This window comes from Cricetulus griseus, chromosome 2, assembly GCF_003668045.3.
Source record: "Cricetulus griseus strain 17A/GY chromosome 2, alternate assembly CriGri-PICRH-1.0, whole genome shotgun sequence".
Classification (NCBI taxonomy): Eukaryota; Metazoa; Chordata; class Mammalia; order Rodentia; family Cricetidae; genus Cricetulus; species Cricetulus griseus.
In genome coordinates, this window is record NC_048595.1 from 206,703,886 (window position 1) to 206,727,120 (window position 23,235).

Below are 23,235 nucleotides of genomic sequence, written 5' to 3' on the forward strand. Positions count from 1 at the left end.
AAAGAACAAAGATGACAGTTTTGTATTGAGCCTCATTTCTAATCTTCCTGTTGATTTCACCCTAAGCCATACACATGAAAAGTGGGATATACAATAAACAAGGATAATTTCAAACACTATAACATGGGAACAAATTATAATGAGCCTCCATATTTGGGTTCTACATATGAAGAATCAATCAAAAGTAGCCCGAAGCATTTTAAGTGTATAAATAACGAACATATTCAGATATTTTTGATCATTGTTCTCCAACACGGTGTCTTATATTTATACAGCATTTACATTGTTTTAGTTATTGAAGTTAACTAGAGATGATTGAATGTATACAAGGGAATGTGCATAGATTAAATGTTAAACACTGTGTCAGCTTTTTTAAAGGATCTGAGTATTTGTACATTTGGGTACATGTGACAGGTCTTGAAATGGATTTTCTACTGATCCTGATCAATAATTTAAATTCATAGACCAATAAAGTTCTTATGAAAATCAAAGCAATCTATGACATTCAATGGCTATGAATGTGGTCAGCAGAGATAACAATCTTACAAATGAAAATAGTCTTATGTTTCAGTGTTAAGTGAAAAAAACATCAGAATTCTAAAGTCAGAATTGTAAATTATGGAAAGTATTAACACAACTATGCAAAATAAACAAACCACAAATTCTTGGGAGAAATCTCTAAAAACACATTTCAATGTGTTGGCTTTGGGTGACAGACATTTCATTTTCCTCTGTGTTTAATGTAGTAAACTATAACAAACAAGCATTATTTTATACTAAAAACAAACATGACTTTTAAATACAGAATATGAATTATGGTGGTATTTAAGCATAAGATTGACAATTTCTATCACATATGTGTTAGATGTGATACAAAAATATTTAAATGTCTCAAGCAAAAATTCTACATCACTACTACTGTTTTAGAGATACATTATCTCAATCAGCTCTTCTCCTCCAAAAAAGAGCTTAAAAAGTGCAACTCACAAACCAAGAATAACAACTGAGACTCTCTGGCAGCTGAGGAACATTCCCCACACCTAGTCATATGTATCCTATTTGTACCAACTTGTTCAGCCATCTTTAGACTGAATAAAAGTGAAGTATAGCCTATAGAATCCTACTCCATGTAGACAGTGTTGGTATCTCTCAAGCTATGCTTGATCCCTTAAATATTTGCTCAATGGTTTTCCCCATCACATTTTAAGCATTTAAAAGACTAGTATCAGTAGAAATCTCAGACAAGGCAAACTGATTGTATCTCTCTCGATCATATCTTTGTTAGTTCCTGTCCTCCAATGAGAGTCCCTGGGCCAGCCATGTTTCCCAGGATCCTACATGAATCACCACCCTCTTTAAGAGCATGATAGAATAGATAATGCTCTTTCTCATGAACTAGAACAAGATTTTTGTTTTGTATTTATTTTCCAGTTTTATTGAGACATAATTAAAAATAAAATTGTATGGAAAATAATGTTGTTATTCCACATGCATATGTATTTGAGGAATGATCAGCACTATCATATTAACTGGCATGCCCATTTCCACACATAGTTACCCGTTCTGGTGTGTGCCTGTATACTAGGAACACTGAAGACCCATTCTCTGAGAAAATCTCCAATAAGCAATGCTCTGGGTATGTAAGTCCAGCATGATGACTGTGGGTGAAAGAATTTTTAGGGGATGCACTTTATTCTTTGAAGCTCCAAGAATTTTCCATCCATATCCTGCCCATGCTCACAACTAAGCTCATTTACTCCCCATGCCCCCATCAGTGAGTTACCTTTCCACCATTCTCCATGAACCTTTTCCTTGGCTGTCATCTGAAATCCCTGCTAAGCTACTGGCTACAAGAGAATCCTATTATTCATAAAAGGGATTTGCATTTTTATAGAGCGTTACTAAAGAGCATAAAAACTTAATTTCCAAATACTAATCTCTGCCTATATCCTACTCTTCCAACCCAAACCTCAACTTTATTTCTACTCAATTTTTGCCTTTTTCTGGTCTAACTTCCTTTATTCTCACAACAAGGATTCCAGAACACCTCTGGAAGTTTGTTCTTTGATTAACTGCAGCCTCATAATATTTCCATTTCTTTTGCCAAGCATCCTTGTTCTCCTACAAAAGATCATGATGGCGTTATACTCAATACTTGTACAGACTTTATCTAAGCTTTTGTTGAACCTCCACCCCTTTTTCTACCTCTGTAGTTATTGTATATACCTGATTCTACCACTTCTGTGGATCTCTAATTCTTCAATGTCTAGTCAGTATCTCACTCTTCTCTGAGAGCTCCAGTCTCCATTAGGCAGGGTGTATTTATTTTTATTCAGAACTATTACCTTAATTTCACATAATTTGATGACCAGACATTACATTCCTATATAACTAACTACACAATCCTCACTCAGTTTGAGCCATTAGCCATCAGATGCTCCATATTACCCTTGTATAAATAAATATTTAAATGTGCAATGTCCTCATTAGGCTCAGATGTATGAACACTTTGCTGACAGTGTTGTCTGAAAAGGCCTTTATATGTAGAAATTGGCTACTGGGGGCAGTCTTTAGGCTTTATATTCAAATCTTACTGCTTATTCTTGCTTTGTCTCCTGATTACAGATGTGGTTACCAACTGTCTCCCACTGCTGCCACCATGTTGTCCCAGCCAGTGGGCCCATATACCCCAGGAGCTCTAAGTTCAAATAAACTCACCATGCCTTCACTTGCTTCTTATGTATTTTATTATAGCAAAAAATAAAACTAAGATACCACATTTGATGCTAACTCTCACAACCACAACTTCTGAGGTCCTAGAAAGGAATTGGGCACATGTACTAAAAAATATTAAATCACAATGGAAGGAAGAGATGAATGTATAACTGTTGACAATATGTTGGTTGCTAAAGAGACCACACAGGAAGGAATCTCTGACTGGGCCTCGGGACCTTACAGGGGACTACCTTACATTGGTGAATCTGGTCTTTTTAACCATAACGGCTACAAAAATAAATGGCTTCATAAATATTCTATCACTTTTGTATTAAAATCAAACAAGCATGCAACATGTAAATTTTGAGTAATTTACTATAAAATTTAAGTGTCGTAATGAAATAAACATTGTAGCCTACTTACCTTGGACTATGTTGACTAGTTATTAAAATCTAGCCAATCAGCTATTCATGCTAGCAAATCTTGCAGAGGAAAACAGAATATAGAAGTCGAAACATCACCAATGAAGCTGCAGAAGTGGCTCAGTGGCAGAGAACAAGACTGGAAGATATACAGTCTTCATTTTATTCCTGTATCACAAAATATTGATGGAATCAGTTGTCATTCATCATATTGATGGCCACATAATTTAAGAAATAAAGATCCTGCTTTCTTTTCAGATTATATACATTTTTCCTAAAATATGAAATGAAGGCATTGATATAATTTTATTCTATAAATGTAATTATATTGATAAATCAATGATGAAACTAAAAGATTTCTAGATTACTCACAGATAAAAGAGGAAAATATCAGATGCAGAAATTCTCTCATTCTTCTAAATCATTTTAGATACTTCTTAAAAATAAAATGAATTCTCCCCCTTCCATTAGGTAGCCTGCTGTAACTACACCTTCATTTCATATTAATTCTTGAAGATCAGAAAGAAATGTGAGAGAGAGGATGGAGGGACAGCTAGAGAGAGGCGAGAGAACTAACCCTGAAGAATGACTAAAAGAGAATGACATCTTAGGTTTCCCTGTGGAGCTTCCCAGTCAGTAACTGGTCCATTCTTAAAATATTTCCTTTACACGTTCCTGAAATTACACTGCTCAGTGTTTCAGTTGGGGGTGTTATATAATTTTTTATGTGGGGGTGTTATAAACACTATGACCAAAAGCAACTTGGGGAGGAAATGATGTATTTCGGCTTTCAGGATACTATGGTCCTGAGGAAAGTCAGGTCAAGAATTCAAGCAGGGTAGGAACTCGGAGGCAGGAGCTGATGCAGAGGCCATGGAGGAGTGCAGCTTACTGGCTTGATTCCCCTGGCTCTCTCAGGCTGCTTTCTTATACACTATGGGACTGGTCTAAGTTCCTTTTTGTGAAGTTCTATGTATACAACAGTCCCACCCTTGTGAGGCCAGCATGCTCCTGGGTTCCAGGTAAAGCCTCAAGGCCCAGTTTCACCTGTTATCATTTTTCTCTTAGTGTTTTATCACAGATTATTAACCTGTATATTGTATTTCAGTGGAAATATAATTAAAGTATAATTTAAATGTTTCATGACTACCAGGCAGTATGTCTCTCATTGCACATACATGTTCCTGGGCTTATCCAATTTGTTCAGTATTCAGTCTTCAAATTTGAAGCCACAGAACTTTACTTTAGCTATTTTCATTGTTGTATGGAAGGAGAAAAGAGTTCAGGGTCCCTTTCTTATCTTTTATGCTCTGCTTTGTAATGAATTAATTCTGGAACTTATAGCAGTGGTGAGTACTTATATAACATTCATCAAAATGGTGGTCTGTCTTCCCTCCCTCTCTCTCAGCACTGCTTAGATTCAACCACACCCCATTTGCTGGAATTTTGACTTCTGTGTACAAAGCAAGCTGAAGAACAAGGTCAGAATCCCTATCTGTTTCTCTTTGTATCTGCATTGCTTGGGGGATTATTGTGAGTATGAAATGAGTGAAAAAAATTTAAAGACTTAATCTTGGAAATATATGATACATTACAACAAGTGGAAAACTGTGTTCCAAACAGGAAAGAAAAACACGATAAGTAAGTTGAAACTAGACCATCTTCGGAATTTGGGTGATCTTTTTTATCTCCAACAGAAATATATTCAAAACTTACTCCTCTGCCTATACAAACATTGCTATTAACAGAAAGTAATGCTTTTACTTTTTATTTCTTTCCCTTGTAAATTTTACTCAATTCTTGCAAAATAGTGGAGTAGCAAAACATGTGTTCTCTGACAATTCGAAAACTAATTAGTGATGAAAACAAATCCTCAGACTTAGGAGGCTAATAACCTTGTCTGTTTTAAAAAATGTAATTTTCCTGTGTATGCCAACAAAGTCTTTTTTCTTTCTATTCAGTTTGAGAAATAGCAGAACCATGTCATTAGTCTGGACGAGGAGGTGATAAACAACATTGTCACGGCTCTGTGCTTGCTGTTTGCTAAGGGCTCTGAAGTGGGACTCTCATTATTTGACACAGACAAGTTGCTAAGTGAGTTTCAAGGCCATTGTTGATGCCTGGAGTGGCTAGAGTCACCCTGGTGTGTTTGCCTTCCAAAGGACTCTCCATTCCTTGCAAACCACAGACTGTTTTCCACTTGCTCCCTTCTTTCACGATTCTCTATTTTTTTTCCTTTCAATGTCATGTTTTTCATTCCAGCTCTGGCCACACAAAAGCACAACAGCTTCCCAAATACATAAAAATGAAGTTGAAACTCCAAAGATATGACGTTTAAGTAATACAGCAATCGATTCCAATCATCTTCCCATTGTTGTGGTCACAGTCTTCCCGAAAAATCCAGGAACATAGATGAAGGAGTCACTCATCACAGAACATGTGTCCCCACTTGCCCATTTGTCAGTTCCCAGGTCCCCTCTCTCGTTACCTTACCATTCCTCTTTTGCTAATATGTCTCTTGTGAATTCTTTTCTAACTCTCCTTCCCTGCTGTGACTATCCAATACTCTTAACTGGACACTGGACATTTTTCAAAGGATTTATTATACTGGAGAAGCTCGTGGTTCTATGTGTTAACTCTTGAATAAGCATCTAAAGAAATAAACTTTGTGGTGTATATCTCTTTAAAACTCCACAGAGTCTAGCTATTTATTTACATACTGTATTGGTGGCAATTCCATATTGCTATAACTAAAACGGATTAAACTTTGAAGATATCTCTCCTTAAAAGACATTTCCTCTGCTTTTTATTTGGCCTTTTTTTGATGCATTTAAATGATATGCTAAGAATGATCTTTTTTCCCTTTTTTAAAAAATTTCATTTGTATGGGTATTTGCTTGCACGAATACCTGTGTACCACATGTGTACAGTGCCCACAGAGGCCAAAAGAAGACCTTAAATCTCCAGGATTGGAGGTACAGGCTATTGTGAGCTGCCATCCCTAATCCTCTAGAAGAGCAGCCAGGCTCTTCCATGCTGAGCCACCTCTTCAGGCTCTAGGTGCCTAACTTTTTAGCAGGTCCTTTCTTGTTTGCCCTATGGGGGAAAAAACATTTTTCTAGCACCTTCCAGCTGATGGTCTCAGTTCTATGTCTGGAAGTGATGTAACTAAAGCCACTGCAGCTTTAGCTGAGAGCCCCAAACCAGCTCGGAGCGAGCAGCATGGATGTCTCTTAAGATGCTTTCTCTTACCAATAAAACATTCTTTCTGTTATTTTTCATGTAATATGGGAGGCTGACATCTAAGACATTCCTTTGGCTACCCCAGGAATCTGAATTTCATTTGTCTAAACTTAATTTAAACATTATGCAGTAAACAGTAATAACTACCATGTCCCATATGCTGCATCTCTGAGCCAGGGCTAAGGTGGTTTATGTGCTCCTGCAACTAGCCTTCAGCAGGAATGTAACAGGCAGCATGCTTCTCCATGGTGATACCTTAGAGCTGGCTCAGGGCAATAGCTTTGGGAGATGGTTCCACAGAATGGTGAAAATTCTTAAAGATTTGACCTATGCATAGGATAAGATACATGGTCTCAGAGATCTCTACCAGGGCATAGGTCCTCACTTTAGTCAGCTCTTACATGAAGACCTTGTGATGGTCATTGAGGTCCACACATGCCAAATTCTCCCTGGAATATAAAACTGGCAACTTGAGGGTGTTCACATCACCAAAAATCAGCAATGTCATAGAAACGGCATGAGATCTTTACAGCATTGCCAGAGCTCCCCTTTTCCTGGGATGCCCAAGTAATCTGACAGATGTTTTCTGAACTTTCATCAATGGTGCTGTCGTCATCTATTACTGAATCATTTATACTGGCCCTCCTGACAGTCATGATGACATTATGTAGGTACCAGTCCACTATAAACTAGTCAGTGCAATTTCAAGGATGAAGGTGAATGCCTTGTCTTGGACATCCAGTGAAGACACCTCTCATCTCTAATTTGAGTTTTCTTCCACACCTAGCAATGGTTCAGTACTTCTGGAAACAGAGTGCTCATAATGGTCTGCATAGAGCCTCTTCAGACCTTTTCAGATATGTATCTGACAGGGAATGTGCACTTATTCCAACATAGTATGTGGCATATCCCATGTGGGGAGTTTAGACAAGATGACTGACTTTCAGAATGCTAAATCCTAACTTTATTAACAATCACACAATAACCTTCCATCACATAACTCAGATTTCAGAATTATATTCCTCAACTTTTTGCTTAACCTTCGTGAATGCAACACAAGCCACTAGCTGAGACCGATTTGGAGAGCCTTATTGAACCTTATTAATTTGGGTCATTTTAAGCTACATTAAACCATTGAGCCTCATCAGGGCATCAACTACCATCTTATTGAAGATGGCTTCCCACTGAAGGGTCAGCATGGGGTGAGCCATCACATAAGGCTTCTCTAGAAGGTCCTTCTGCTTCATTTCATCATGTTCCTCCACGGTCACACAGATTTCTTTGATGTTGTTAACTGCCAAATGGGTAGCTGTGTAGAAGGTTGGGATGGCAATCTGAAGAGGTGTAAACCTGTTTTCAAATGCTTTCACCTGCTTAGAAACTGACCAAGGCTACCATGACCAACCTCCATGTATTGGATTCCACAATGGCCAACAAATTCATTGTTGTAGAAGAGGTGACATCTAGAAGTTTCAGAGCTATAGCCACATCATTAGAAATTGTTTCTTTGCCTCAACTGTCCTCAGGGAGCTTGTCCATGGCAAAGCAATCATCTAGGACCACAGATCATGTAGGAATATAAAGCTAAGGGTTCCTTGGGAGCTATTAGTCCTCTCTTCAGCAGGATGTGAGTGGACATCACACTGGAAGCTTGTATGGTGCCCTGCTAGTCCTTTGTTCTCCATGAACAAGCGGCCCAACAAGCTCACAAGAGGTAATATGACTCCTTCATACAAGTAGTTACTCTGTGATCATCAGACCAAATCATGATACTCTTCGCGTTAACTCTTCAGTTCATATCACAAAGGAAAAGAGTGTGCTGAATCTAGTAATAAAAATAAATTCATATTATCCATTTTCATATGGCATCATAATTTTGGCTCAAATTAAAGAATATTCCATAAGTAGTCTTTGTGTGTGTGTGTGTGTGTGTGTGTGTGTGTGTGTGTGTGTGTGTGTGTTATATGTGTGTGCATGGTTGTGGGGAGGCCAGAGGTCAATGTCAGGTGCCTCCTAATATCACAATTTACCTTGTTTTTTGAGACAAGAATCTCTCAGTGAACCTAAGTATCACCTATTTTGCTACACTGGCTTGCTAGCAAGCCCTAGTGGGGGATCCTCCTGTCTCCATGTACTCCCATGCCTGGCTTTATACATAAGTGCTGGAGATCTGCACTCAACTGCAAGTGCTTCATCCAGCCTTCACAAAGCACTTCTTCTCATTCATGCTGCCCTGCATGAGCTCATGTGGGTTTCTGTTGATCTGTGTCTTTTGATATTTTGCTAATAAACCTTTCAAATGGGGGATAAGACATAATACATGAATTTACCCCTTGGAAGAAAAGTTGATAAAGCCATGTGGATATCAAAGTGGGTATCTTCTTCTAATCGGTTGTTAACAGTCCTGATATACCTAGATACTGACAGAGACTACATTTATTCTAATTTTTTATTTTAATTATCTCTTAATGGAAAAGCAAGTGAGAAGCTTGTTTAAATGACAAAATGCACCCTAAAGATGAATTACTTTGAACAATTCTAATTGTTTAGAATAGAAAAGGCTGTGCTATGAGAGACTCAGGACTGATGGAGTTTGTCCTGAAGTTGGCAGCAGTCTCACTGCCAAAAATTTCAAACATAAGTGAAAATCTGTCATACGGAGGGGCCATCAGCTAGTACCTAAGTGTAAATCCTACAGCTCATGAATGTGGCCTGAGATTTGAGGATGATTTGAAAGGCTGCACTATGCTCAGTGGACAACAAGCCCCAGTGTTTGAGGAACTTCAATCCCTCTCACTGACTCTCAGGTCCTTCCTGGGCTTCAGCTTTCCTCATTGTAGAATGAGAGATTTTGCCTGGGTAATTACTATGTCCTTTTTCAAATGGAAGCCCCATTGCATTTCCTTTTCTGAGTATATTGAACCATCTGTGTAAGAATCTGTTCTGAAACACGACAGATACTGCTGTAAAAAAAAAAAAATCAACCTAAGAATTCCAAAGGCCACAGTTTCCACCGGGAAACTGGAACAAATGTTATTTCATTTTTTATTGCAGTGACAGTTATTAGAAATTCAAATAATTTAATCGTTGGTGTCCATGACAGAGGAATATGAACAAGAAAATGCTTTGCACAACCAAGAGCCTGCACCCAAGCACAGTTCCCTTCTGCCATGCAGACATTGGATTCCTGGATCAGATTAGTCCCAGGTCACATTGAAACATAGCCTGCAGAGAAGCATCTTGATTCATGCCTGTCTTTGTCTGCCAATCACAACATTTAACCAGAAATCATGATATCGCAGGCCCTCCCCCACCTCCGTTCAGATTTTGATTTTTTTTTCAAGTAACTGACTAAGTGTTAACAACCAGCAGATGGACTGGAGGGGCAGATGGGGCTGGCTTAGGAAGGCAGCTGAGAAATGATTAAAATCACCCAGGACTACACACGATATTCCTCCTTTCAAGGGGGGCTAGATTTTTCTTGCTGTAAAATTTAGTTAAAATGGGAAAGCAGACACTCAAAAGTGAGCCCTTACTGTTATTGTTTCTGTTTTTTTAATCAGCAACAATTAAAAGAAAACAAGGTAGTAATGAAATGTTTTAGATTTAATTTATCCACTTGAAGATTCACAGACTTCTTTAAAATGGTGAGATACTCAAAAAAGATGGTTCTAATTTTAGGAAATTTTACCATCACTTCTTCAACTCACACTTGTCAGGTTATATCTGCCTGTACCAGGTACTGATGCTGCAAGAAGCATCTCCCTGGATTCAGACATTCCCATTGGAGGATTCCAGTGTGTCTGCAATGCTGTCCAATTTAAAACACTCAGTTTGAAATACTGTAGTTATTTCTTGTAGTTATTTCTTCTTCCTACCTCTTTGGGAAATGTTTTTAGAACCAGACTAGTAAGTCCAGAAGAAACATTGTATCATTTTGTAGCCAACCCTGATCTTTACTCCGCAGAGTTTGCCCAGTTGATAATAAACTTGATTTTAAAAGGTATTTGGTTAAATTACATAGATTTCTACACCAGAAGATATTTACAAGAACATACTGCAGGGAATCACCACAGTTTGTATATGTTTGAATGTCCCTCTGATGTTTCCTTTGTTGGGAACTTGGTCCCAGTGGAGGTAGAAGGTATGTGAAATGTGTAATGGGAAATCTTTCAATGTATCCTTGAAGACTATCAAAGTACTTCTAGTATAACCCTCAGTACTTCTCACTCAAAAGTAGTAAAAGCCTGAGCCTAGCCCACCAGAAATCTGTTTTAATTCTTGTATTTTAGTCTCTTCTTCCCTACATTTGCCTATCACTGCCATCTACCATGAAGCAATGAAATTAAAGGGAACCCTCACAGGAACCTCTGCAATGCTCCTTGAACTATGAGCCTATACTACTGGGAGCTAAGTAACCTTTGTTTTTCTGTATAAAGCTAGACTTCATTTGCTATTCTCTTGTGTTAATAAAACCTATACCAATGCAGAAGAAATATAAGTCTCTGGAAGACTTTAATCACCTAGCCAGGCAAATTAATACCCACCAAAGTTTCCCTCTTTTCATCTTCTAAACCTATGAGTATATCTCTTATAAACAGGTAATTTTATATATGTGATTAGGTTAAATCCTTAACAGTAGATACACATCTTAGCCCTCCAATAGGAATAGGTCAGATGCTGTTTACATGTGTGCCTGCTACTATCTCTGGTTATTTGAGAAGGATGAATTAGAGCATTTATTGTAGTTTTTCTACTATAAATATTCTTAAACATCTCTTTGCTTCTATTCCATAAATACTTCACGTACTACTCAGCTTATGTCTTAGGTCTTAATAAAAACAGATATATACTCCTAATGAACTATTTTATATCTAATTAGCTTATTAATGGTATGATAATATTTTTGTAATTATTATTACTGTGTGATGATGCACACAGTAATGCCCACATTTGGGAGAGGATCATGAGTTCAAATCCCTCTTGGGAAATGTGGAAAATTCCATGTCTTAATCAAAACAGAATTAAAGATTATATATATATATATATATTATATATATATATATATACTGATTATATAAAGGCTTTAAACAAAATGTTTGCAACTTTCATTTCATATAGTATGAAAATACCAGAGAAAATAATAATGAATGAAAACATGTTCATCATTAGATATTAGGATATTACTTTGGAGTGAGACATATTTCTTTCTGATTTATATCCTGTACACTCTGAAGAACTTATACATTCTCCAGGAACCTCTGAAATATCAGAAGCTGGTGGCCCATGAATTTCTGTCCCCTGGGAGATTCTAACCCTAAAGAATAGAGTTCAGTTACAACTTCTCTTCAAGAATGGACCCCAGGCTGACAGTCTGGAAACCAGCATAGGAGGGAACCAGACCCCCTGCACGTGGGTGTCAGTTAGGAGTCCTGTGCAGTCTGTGGGGCCCCTGGTAATGGAACAGCATTTATACCTACTGTGTGAATGGACATTGAGAACCCATTCCCCATAGAGGGATGCATTCTCAGCCTAGACACATTGGGGAGGGGCCTAGGCCCTGCCCCAAATTATGTGACAGACTTTGATGATCCCCCATAGAAGGTCTCGCCCTTTCTATGGAGCAGAGGAAGGATGGGATGGGTGTTGGTGGGGGGCATGGTAGAATGGGAGGGAGAGGGAATTGGAATTGACATATAAAATAATATTGTTTCTAATTTAAATAAAAAAAGAATTCAGCATAGAACCTACATGTCATTAAACTTACACTTTTTTAAAACCTTTACCTCTTTCTCAACAGTTCAGTCTTTTCAGAGAGAAATGATTTCTGAAAGGAACACAATTATTTCACAGAGAGTTAGGATGGCAAGCCACTAGAAATTCATTTTGTAAAAATAGAATGTCTGAGTTTAAATATTTTTCCATTTGAGAAAAATGAGCAAATGATTTTATTTTTCTAAGCCCTAGTTTCTCATTTACAAACTAAGATGATTTTTGTTTCTTTTTCCATGAGCTGTATAAAGAATATGAAGTAGCAGAGTAACTAGGAGAGAGTAGTTACTGGTATCGAGGAGCCTAGTTTCATTAATATTAGAATCCCATCCCCTTCGTAATTCTCTTCAGCTCTGATGTGCTAACTTCAAAGCAAAGACCGACTGTAAGAGTGGAAAATGACCATCTAGCAGTCTCAGTAAATGCTGTAATTTAATTGTTGGTCACAACTCATTGTGACTTCCTTGTCTCTTGAAAATGCCCAAATCCTTGAAACATCTTCCAAGTGTTCCCCAGGAATGGAAATAAGACCACAGAGGAACATTCCTGATTGGTCCTCTGCAATATAGCCTTTCCTGATGGGTGAAAAAAATCCCATGAAATTTTCCCCAATTCCCTTCCAACCTGTGTTAAACACTACTATGGAATGGATCTATCTTTGCATCAACCATACTGCATGACATGAACAGAAAACTATGAAGAAGATAAAAAAAGGCCTGTGGCATTGAACTGCAGAGTTGGGTACAGGAAGGGACTCTTTTGAGACTTCTCACAAGAGATTTTGCTGAATGAACTCTATTACTTGAAGCCTATTTCAGTGTTCAGTGTTTTAATTACAAACAACCAAATTAATTTCAAGGTAGTAAAACCCACAGTAGGTAATAAATAATAGCTACCTTGCAATGCTTAATGATTTGGTTAAATAACAATGGTAACTTCATTGGGGTGGGGATGCACTATTTTACCCTAGATTTTTGTTTGTTTTCTAAAATTGTCATTCTAGCCTGTTAGATTAAGTTACATTCTAAAATGAAAACATAATCACCTGAGTAATAAACTTTTAATTTTTCTTGGTAAGGGAGTGCCTAAACACAACAATCTTTGCCATCCTTAATGAATTTAGATTGATTACACTTAATGAAGCACTAAAGACCATAGATCATATAAGGTTGTCTGACTTTAAACTTGCCTGGTAGCTTTTGGTAGGAAATGTTTCTGTGATCCCACAGAGGATTATTAGTCTGGGTCAGAAAGTTACAATCTGGTGAGGTGAAGTAAAGGAACTTCTGTCATTGATTACCATTCCAGCTTGGGATAAAAGTGGACACATTTGAAACCCTGTTCCTACACTGTCCATATATAATACACAGCTAACAGAGGACTGATTGACTATGAGTAATTCACATAGAACGTTTCATGGCAACTCACCTGATTTGAAGTATTCTTAGCTTAATTTGCTAATGTTCTATGGAAAATATCCACTATCCTAAAATAGTATCTTCTGCACTACCTATAAACTAAGAGATTACTGAATACTGTGCCTAAAGTAACTGAAGTTTGCAGACACTATGTCCATCAGCTCAGTTTCTTGCCACCCCCAGAGTACACCAAATAACAGAACTATTTTTGAGAAGCAGGTCATTGTTTTGGGGAACAGGTCAATAGGCCAACATTGTTTGGAGTTATTGTCTATCTCCCAATTTATTGTATCATCTACTCATGATACAAAAGTTGTGTCTTGCATGAACCGTTTTGTCACAATTCCAGCATGTGTATGTCTGCCTTGAACCCCCGTGATACCAGTAGACATTTAAACTAGAAACATTTCTCTGTCAGTGTGTACATATCTCCCATCTGGAAATAGACTATAAATCACAATTTACCTGTGGATAAACATTTAAATATATACTTCATGTGTGTACAATGGTGGTAGTAGGGTTTCCTGTGGCCATTGCAAATTTCTGCAAATTAGCACTAGTGATACAATTTGATTAAGGTTTTATCTTAATTTCAACAACTCTCCTTCAAGGATCTAAGAACTCTATCTTCTATTGTGGGGGACAGAATAACACACAAATGTCCATTCTAAAATAATGGAAATCTGTCCAAAGATGTGCATTTCTCAAGGATGAGGCTCAAACCTACAGAGCAGCTGGAGCCAAGGGCAGTAACTGCCATCTGCTGGCATCATCCCAGAAACTCCAGTGGACCCAGATCCTATGAGCTCTCTAAGATCTTGCTTGTCAGCTTTGTCTTTTTTTTTCCCAAATAGCAGATTTGATCTCAGTTTAAATTTTTTTGTAATGAGAATAAGCAAACCTAGAGTTTAGGTTTTGTTTTGTTTCTGTTTTTGTTTTGTTTCTCCTCATATCCATCCAGGAGTTGGTTTGTCTGCAATACAAGTCTTCATGTTGTTTATACTTAAAGTGGGTTACTCATTCCAACAGTCTGTTGGGGTGTATACAAGATTGCCAGCAGTGTTAGAAGAAATGTTAGGAAGATGTATGGAATTTTGTAAGTGTTATTCCTCCTAGTGAAACAGTTCCCACCATGCTTAGCACTTAATTTGAGTATAGTCTAGGTCATCTAAAACTCTCAATCGTGAGTAAAATTAGGTCTAAGCAAACAGGTCTAGCAGGAGTTAGTGGCATGATCTACACACATTGTCTGCAGATGGCATAGAATTACCGATCACTGCAGACTTATTGAGGTCTGCTGCTATTGTTTGTTTGTTTGTTTTTACTTTGCTGAAAAAAAGTCTCACTACATGGTGTCATCCTGGCCTAGAACTTGATATAGAGTTCAGGGTGGCCTTCAAATCAACTTAAAACGGTTTTATTTAGAAAATTGAATTCTACTCAAGAACTCTTAGGAAGGTTTTAAAATCTATCACAGCAACTTTTAAAAAAGAAGACAAGAATTAGCAATTGGCAATTTTCTCATTGGAAAGTACACCTACATTTTATGTAGTATTGAGTTTCATAGAGACAATTTCCATTATACTAAGAAATTTTACTATTTTCACCCCTTTCCTCTTCTATTAGTCTGTTTGCTTTGCTCACTCTCCCTCATGCTGTCATGTCACACAAACACACACACACACACACACACACACACACACACACACACAGAGAGAGAGAGAGAGAAGGAGAGAGAGAGAGGAGAGAGAGAGATAAACACACACACACACACACACACACATATATATATATATATATATATATATACTAACATACATAAATACACATAAATACATACATATACAAACAAATGGCAGAGAGGGAGGGAGAAAATACTGGGAGAAATGAAGTGACTTGGAGAAGAGCATTTCAGCAGTCTTGTGATAATTTTTCTATTTACACATTAGGACATCCTTTTCTTATTTACCAGTACATATTTTCCCCTTCCAAATACAAATGTTTTTTTTAAAAGCTGTCAATTTGAAAAGCATTCTCATTCAGGCTGCTGGACTTCCAGCATGCATCCCAAACTCCATCATACAGGTCTCTCTTTGTCATGAATGCTGGCTGCATGGCATTGTGCACAGCACTGTAGTAGAATCCAGTGTGATACAAAGCTGTCTTCTGATGAATTGGGGCATGAGAGAAAAGAGCAAAAGTCTGAAGCTCATTGCATAAATCAGAAACTGCTTCATGCTGTGACTATGATAAACAGATTTGAAAACATCTACCAGAGAAAGTTTGGAGTCCCTAGGGCACTGTGTTACACCTCGATTAGAAGCAGACTTGCTAAATACATGCTTTTCCCATGATGCATGTTTGTTTTCTGTTTTCAAATGTGGTATATCAAAACAATATGTGCCACCAAAAGAGATCATGGCATTGAAAAATCAAAAGTCAGAAGAACGGGTGAGGGACACTCCTGCCAGCTAATCTGTCCCACTCTTTAGATTCAGTTCCCTAAGACCCATTTCACAGCCTGCCACATCCAACCTTACCATCTGCAGACTTCCAGTGCTTAGATACAAGCCACACCAGTCAGAAGAACAGGACATACCAGTTAGAAAAACAGGCACAGACCACAGCAGTCAGAAGAACAGGCACTGGCCATGGCAATCAGAAGAACAGACACAGGTCACACCAGTTAGAAGAGGAGACACAGTCCACACCAATCAGAAGAACAGACACAGGGCACAGCAGTCACAAGAACAGACACAGCCCATAGCAGTCAGAAGAACAGGCCATGCCAGCCAACCGAACAGGTGCAGGTCACACCACTGAGAAGACAGAAATTAAAGAAGGTATCAGAAGTTGGAAAGATCTGCCATACTCATAGATCTGTAAGATTAACATGTAATAATGGGCAATGTACCAAAAGCACTCTACAGATTTTGTGGGTGGACTGGTTTCAGGTGGTGGGGTTGAGAACAGCAGAGTTCAAGTGGCAGAGAAGGAGAGAGAAAATACTGGGAGAAATGAATGGAATGCGGGAGAGAGCATTTCATGGGTGAGGTGGATACCTAGTGCAATGGAAACGCTGTGGAATCTATGAGAATAAGCCTTATAAGGATTACCATAATGGGGAACACAGATCCTGAACCTTCCATCTTCTATAACCAGGCATGACTTCCATTGGAGGGGTTGGGACATCAACCCAGCCACAGAACCTTAGTCCTACAGTGTGTCCTGCCTGCAGAGTATTATGGATCCAGAGCCTAGCAGAATCCTCATCAAAGTGGTGGGAGAGACTTGATCCAGCAACTGATGGGAACAGAAACATACTCCCACAGCCAAACATTAGGTGTATCTCAGGGGATCCTGTGGAAGGGGTTAAGGATGGATTGGAGGAACTCACAGAATCAATTGACTGGGACTCATGGGGAATAGCAGAGATCAGGGAGCCTGTAGGGGTCTGACCTAGGTCCTCTGCATAGATGTTGTGGCTGAGTAGCTTGGTGCTCTTGTGGGATTCCTATCATGGGCAGTCTCTGACTCTCTTGACTACTTGTAGGACAATTTGCTCCACTGGGTTGCTTCAACCAGTCTTGATGTGATGGTATGTGCCTGGTCTTATTGTAGCATGTTATACCTTGTTTAGTCGATCCTTCAGGTTTGCTCTTTTCTGAGGGGGGATAGGAGTGGAGGTGGGGGATGAAGAATGGGGGTGGAAAGGTGGGAGTGGGGAAGTGGTAGAGACGGGAATTGGGGAGGGTGCTGGGGGGAGGGGAGATGGGAAACTGGTCATGATGTAATGTATGAAAGAATAAAAATATATACATACACACACACACATGCAAACAGAATATCAAGATATGACACATGTATGGCTGCCTTCAGTGGGGATGATTTTCATCTGGCTAGTACACAGTTTATATATCTTAGGTGTTAAAATCAGTTTCTTAACACTCATGGACTATATCATTTTTTTTCTCTTTTAAGAGACAGAGTACTTGGCATAGCCTCAAACTTGTGACAACCCTCTGCCTCATCTCCAGATTATTGCTGCTATAAAACACCACACTCAGCTACAAGAATGTACTTCATTTTGGTTGGTTTGATTTTTTGTTTGGCTTTAAAAATACAGTGCTTTTATAACTTCATGCATGCATGTGTATTTATATAATGCATGCTGGTCATTATCAGCTCTTACCCGCTCATGTCTCCTTCCTATTCCTATCAACCACTGCTTCCATCATAATTGTACCTTTCCAAGATTCATGTCTCTTGATTTTGTTTTATAATGATGTGTATAGGGGTTAGCTTCTTTCTTCCTTCCTTCCTTTCTTTCTTTCTTTCTTTCTTCCTTTCTTCCTTTCTTCCTTCCTTCCTTCTTTCCTTTTTTCCTTCCTTCCTTCCTTCCTTCCTTCCTTCCTTCCTTCCTTCCCCTCTCTTTCTCTATCTGTCCCTTCATTCCTTCCACCCTTCCTTCCTTTTCAGCCTTCTAGTATTTTTCTTCTCAGCACAGAGACTAAAATTTTAACATAAACTCCCTACCTCTGAAACCTCAGGTTTCTTTTATTGTGGTAATATCTTGCTTGTAAAAATGAAGCTTGTCTGAAAATCAGAAGATGGAGCTTGCCACTAGCTAACCATAGAGGTGTGGAGGTCTGTACAGACAGACAGGAAGTAAGATGGCTGGGCAGAAACAGGAAGTGAGATTGGCTGGCCCAAGAAGATATAAACGGTAAGAAATGGGACCTGGCTTTCTTTTCCACTGGGAAGCTAATGAATTAAAGGTGGCTTTGGCTTGCTCCTTCTTCTCTCTGATCTCTCAGTAATTTCCTCAATCTGACTCTGGGCTTTTTTTATTTAGACCAATTAAGAACTCCATTTATATTTTATTTTCTTACTTTGAACTTGTCCTTCCTCTCATGTATCAGATTTATATAATAGCACTTAAGAAGCTAGTCTCCAAAACACCAAACAATCCAATTAAAAAGTGGGGTACAGAACTGAATAGAAAATTCTCAATAGAGGAATCTAAAATGGCTGAAAGACACATAAGAAAGTGTTCAACATCCTTAGCCATCAGGGAAATGCAAATCAAAACAACTCTGAGATACCATCATACACCTGTCAGAATGGCTAAAATCAAAAACGCCAATGACAGTTTATGCTGGAGAGGATGTGGAGAAAGGGGAACACTCCTACACTGCTGGTGGGAGTGCCAACTTGTACAGACACTTTGGAAATCGGTATGGCGACTCCTCAGGAAAATGGGAATCAGTCTACCTCAAGATTTAGCAATTTCACTCTTAGGCATATACCCAAAAGAAGCACATTCATACAACAAGGACATCTGTTCCACGATGTTCATAGCAGCATTACTTGCAATAGCCAGAATCTGGAAGCAACCTAGATGCCCTCAGCTGAAGAATGGATAGAGAAAATGTGGTACATTTACACAATGTAGTACTATTCAGCAGAAAAAAACCAATGAAATCTAGAAATTCACAGGCAAATGGATGCAACTAGAAGAAACCATTCTGAGTGAGGTAACCCAATCACAAAATGGCAAACAGGGTATGTACTCACTCATATACAGATCTTAGACATAGAGCAAAAGATTACCAGGCCACAATCCACACTGTCAGAGAAGCTAGGTAACAAGAAGGACTCTAAGAGAGACATACATGGTCTCCCAGAGAAAAGGAAAGGGACAAGATCTCCTGAGCAAATTGGGAGCATGGTCGGAGGGGAGAGGGAGCTAGGAGAATGAGAAGGGGAGAAGGGGTGAGGAGGACAGTAGGGAGCAGAAAGGTTGAGTCAGGAGGAAGAATAAAAGAAAACAAGGTAAGAGATACCATAATAGAGGGAGACATTTTAGGTTTAAAGAGAAATCAGGCACTAGGGAAATGTCTGGTGATCTACAAAGATGACACGAACCAACAATCTAAGCAACATATGAGAGGCTACCTTAAATGCTCTCCCCTGATAATGAGATTGATGACTGATTTATATGCCATCCGATAACCTTCATCCAGCAGCTGGAGGAAGTAGAAGCAGACACACACAACTAATCACTGAACTGAACTGGAATCCAGTTGCAGAGAAGGATTGATGAGCAAACATTTCAAGACCAGGCTGGTGAAACCCACAGAAACAGCTGACCTGAACAACAGGGAACTCTTGGTCTCCAGACTGATAAATGGGAAACCAGCACGGGACTAATCCAGACCCCAGGAACATGGGTGTCAGTCAGTGAGGAGACCTCGGAAATCCATGGAGCCTCCTGTAGTAGTTCAGTACTTATCCATAGCATGGGTGTGGACTTTGGGAGCCCATTCCACATAGAGGGATACTCCCTGAGCCAAGACACATCAGGGTGGGCCTAGGCTCTATCCCAAAGGATATGACAGACTCTGAAGACCCCCTATGAAAGGCCTCACCCCCTGGGGAACAGAAAGGGTACCTGATAGGTAGGGTTTTATTTGGGGAGGTGGAGGAGTGGTAGGGGAGGGGGGATGGAGACGGAACTGGGATTGACATATAAAACAATCTTGTTTCTAATTCAAATAAAAAATGGAAAAATATTTTAAAAGAAGTTTTTCAATGTTTCATTGCAATTTAAATATTTTGGCTTTTGAATTAATTACTTGAAAGTGGTATATGAAGAAGCAGGAGAGATGACTCAGCAATTAAAAGTGCCATAATTGAGGGAGCCAATATAGGTTTAAAGAGAAATCTGGCACTAGGGGAATGTCCAGAGATCTACAAGGATGACACCAACCAACAATCTAAGCAATAGGGGAGAGGCTACCTTAAAAGCCCTTTTCCCATAATGAGCTTTCTGATTACCTTATATGCCATCCTAGAGCCTTCATCTAGTAGCTGATGGTAGCAGAAGCAGACACCCACAGCTAAGCACTGAGGTGAATTCTGGAATCCAGTTGCAGAGAGGGAGGAGTGATGAGCAAAGGGGTCAAGACCAGGCTGGAGAAACCAACAGAAACAGCTGACTTGAACAAGGAGTAGCTCATGGACTTATAGCTGGGAAACCAGCATAGGACTGATCCAGACCTCCTGAACATGGATGTCAACTTGGAGGTCTGGTGAATCTATGGGGCCTCTGGTAGTGGATCAGTATTTATCCCTAGGACAGGAATGGACTTTGGGAGCCCACTCCACACAGAGGGCTACTCTCTCAGCCTAGACACATGGGGAACGGCCTAGGCCTTGCTCCAAAGGATATGATAGACTTTGAAGATTCCCCCATGGAAGGCCTCACTCTACCTGGGGAGCAGAAAGGGGATAGATGGGATTGGGGGTTGGTGAGGTACAGGGGAGGAGGGGAGGGAGAGGGAACTTGGATTGACATGTAAAACAAGCTTGTTTCTAATTTAATTTTTTTTTAAAAAAAAAATGCTGATCTTACAGAGGACCCAAGTTTGAGTTTGTTTCCAGTACCCATGTTAAGCAACTCACAGCCACCTGTACTTGTAGCTCTAGAGCAGCTTTTTTCAACTTGTGGTGTCAGAAAATCCTTTCATAGGGTCTGTGTATTTGATATTTACACCGCAATTCATAAAGGTAGCAAAATTCCAGTTACGAAGTAGCAACAAAGTAATTTTATGGTTGGAGCCACCACAACTTGAGAAACTTTATATTAAAGGGTTAGAGCATCAGAAAGGTTGAGAACCACTGATCTAGAGACTGACACATTCTTCTGGATTCTTAGTCATCTGCATACACATGCTCACACCCGGAACCTCTGAGAGACATACATGCCCCCCCAGAAGGGGAATGGGACAACATCTCTTAAGCTAATAGGAAGCGTGGGGAGAGGGGAGAGGAGTTAGAGGAAAGAGATGGGGAGAAGAGGAGGGGAGAGGAGGATTGGAGATAACAGGCAGATTGAGTCAGGGGAAGAAAGAGGAGAGCAAGAAAAGAGGTACCATAATAGAGGGAGCCATTATAGGTTTAAAGAGAAATCTGGCACTAGGGGAATGTCCAGAGATCTACAAGGATGACACCAACCAACAATCTAAGCAATAGGGGAGAGGCTACCTTAAAAGCCCTTTTCCCATAATGAGCTTTCTGATTACCTTATATGCCATCCTAGAGCCTTCATCTAGTAACTGATGGTAGCATAAGCAGACATCCACAGCTAAACACTTAGGTGAATTGTGGAATCCAGTTGTAGAGAGGGAGGAGTGATGAGCAAAGGGGTCACAACCAGGCTGGAGAAACCCACAGAAACAGCTGACCTGAACAAGGGGGAGCTCATGGACCCCAGACTAATAGCTGGGGCACCAGCATAGGACTGTTCTAGGCCCCCTGAATGAGGGTTTCAGTTTGGAGGTCTGGTGAATCTATGGGGTGAATCTCTGGTAGTGAATCAATATTTATTCCTAGTACAGGAATGGATTTTCGGAGCCCAGTTCACATAGAGGGATACTCCTTCAGTCTAGACACATGGTTCTAGGCCTTGCTCCAAATGATATGACAGACTCTGAAAATCCCCATGCAAGGCCTCAGTCTCTCTGGGGAGCAGAAAGGGATGGGATAGGGGGTCCGTGGGGCCAGGGGAGGAGGGAAGGGAGAGAGAACTGGGATTGACATGTAAAAGAAGGTTTTTTTTTCAAATTTTAAAGTAAATAAATAAAAATAAAGCAAACAAAACAAAACAATTTTGTCCTGTAATCATACATGTCACAGACAGCATTTTATGGTTTCTAATGGAGAAATTATGTTCAATAGTATATAAATACCTTATATTTTATTGGTCCTTCAAAGGGTATATGTGTTTACCTCACACTCTGCTATGAAGAGTACTTCACTAAATATGAAATATAGTTTTTTTTAACATGTTGATCTGATTTTCTTTGGTAATATACCCAGTACTCAGATTGGTATATCTGTGATGGTTCTATTTCATGTTTTGGAGAAACATCCACACTAGTTTGTGTAATGGATTTATTAATTTTCACTCCCATGAGCAATGTGAAAAAAAGAGACAACCTTTTCTCCACATCTTCACTGACTAACCTGTATCATCTTTTAAACTCTTTTTTACAATAGCCAATCTAACTGATGTGACATGATATCTTATTGGATTTGCTTTGAATTTCCCTAGTGATTAGCAATGATCAGCATTTTCTCACAGATCTGTTGGCCACTTGCATTCTTTACATCATTTGTCTACCATTTCATGAACTCTCGGGCAATAGTTTCAGTAGTAAGTAAAAAAAGAACTGGTCTCTAGGAACTGTCACACACCTGTCACCAGCAAAATACAAGGAAGGTAGGCTTGTCAATCATGATTACAGCACATATTTCAGAATTTTCTTTCTCTTAGTCCATGGTTTCCCACATATGACAGAGGTCAATGATCAGTGTGCCCTAGGCATATCATTGTTTTTTCTTTTTTTTTTTTTAAGGAGATAATAGATGGTTTATTCTGGAGCCAAATCTGAGAGAACACAGACTTAGATTTTTGTTAAATCCCATGTTCTAATAAGCTAGAAATTTCAAAAATATTTTATAGTAGCAGAACAAAGAACTTTTATATCCACACACTTTTAGTATATTGGTGGGCATATCAGATAGTCAAGTCATAGAAAATCAGGGGAATCCTTGTTAAAGGCCATGTTGTTACAAAAAAAAGACTATTGTGTGGGTTT